Source organism: Cicer arietinum, chromosome 5 (assembly GCF_000331145.2).
Source record: "Cicer arietinum cultivar CDC Frontier isolate Library 1 chromosome 5, Cicar.CDCFrontier_v2.0, whole genome shotgun sequence".
Classification (NCBI taxonomy): Eukaryota; Viridiplantae; Streptophyta; class Magnoliopsida; order Fabales; family Fabaceae; genus Cicer; species Cicer arietinum.
The window spans coordinates 77,408,862-77,410,500 of record NC_021164.2 but is presented as its reverse complement, the minus strand read 5'-3'; positions in this window follow the sequence as shown (position 1 = coordinate 77,410,500).

The window sequence follows — 1,639 nt, the reverse complement described above, 5'->3', positions numbered from 1 at the left end:
TTCTACAATTCTCTTTTCTCCTCAGTAAGTTAAATACTAATCCATAATTTTTTTTATAAAATAATTATTTTTTATGAAAGACTAAGAAGTACCCTAAAATCAAATATATAAAAAGTCAAGTATTAACATATTGAAAGTACAAGTGTTTATGTTCAAATCGATAATAAAAAATCGTAAACTAATTTAAAAAATGAAAAGCTGCAAAAATCAAATATTATTGAACGTGTTTATATATTTTTTTATGAAAATTACTCAAATTATATTAAATTTTTTATTCAATTTTCAAAACTGAAACAAATTAACCGCATATATATGAATTTTAAAAATTGTTTATTTATTTTATTAGTATTGACTACTGCATTAATCTATTATTTATTAGTTTTAATTTTTATTAGTAAATCTTTCCTATTTTTTTATTAATAATACTTATTTATTTCATTTAATATTATATACTTTCCTTGGTTTAGGGTTCTTCATTTTTTATTTTTTATTTTTTATTTTAAATACTAGTTTCATATGTTGTTTTTTCTTTATTTTAATTTATTTTATAAAAACAAGAATAACAATCTTAGATTTATCAAAGATATTTTAAATAATTAAAAAACACTTATAAATATGTTATTTAATTGTCATACAAATTATATCTCAAATTGAATGTTGAACTAAATATCATAAATTTTTAAAATTACACGATCAAAATGGAGTAAAAAAATAAAGGACTAAAATTAATAGTTTAATAAAACAAAACTAAAATTGTATTTAAGCTAATTATTTTTTTAATAAAAAATCCAATAGTGTTTGTTGCATGGAAATGATGTTTCCATATTGCAGTATTGTACGGCGAGGGAGAGAAAATATGCCATCCACATGCTTACTTCCTTTTTGCAATATTGCATTTTTGTAGAGTTCAACGTGAATATGTCGCTTTAATAAAAATACTAATACTAATAATAATAATAATAATAATAATAATAATAATAATAATAATAATAATAATTAATATTATTAGAATATAAAATTTATATAAAATAAACCATAAATATAATATCATATAAAAAATTATATTTATATTTTAATATATAATAATATATTTGTATCTTATTTTATGTTTTAATAACATTACTCATAATAATTTTAATTTAATACTAATTTTAAGATTAATGTTTATTAATAAAGAATAAAGCCAATAAACCATCAAATTATTTCTTCAACAATGACTCACTTGAAATTGATTGATAAGCTATTAAAACAAAATGATTTTAAATTGCACTTACATATGATATGATAGTAATTGTGAGTGTTATGGTTGTTGTAATATTTACAACGTTACAATTAAAATATTATGATCGTATTACACGACATAATTTATAATATCAAACTCTCTTTTAAACTATAAAATAAATCAATATAATCCATGAAATGTGATGTCAAATAATTTAATCCATGAACTATATGAAACCAATAAATCAACTAAACGGATATACCACCTATTCTTTTAATGTTTTAGTAGATTTTTGAATAGTAGTTTATGGACTATTTAATAGGTTTTAAAAGATTACGGGCATAGTGAGAATTAGGCTGATGTGGAGGATAATAAGTGTAATCTAACGGTGATCATGTCTGCTACCATGGAAGAAGG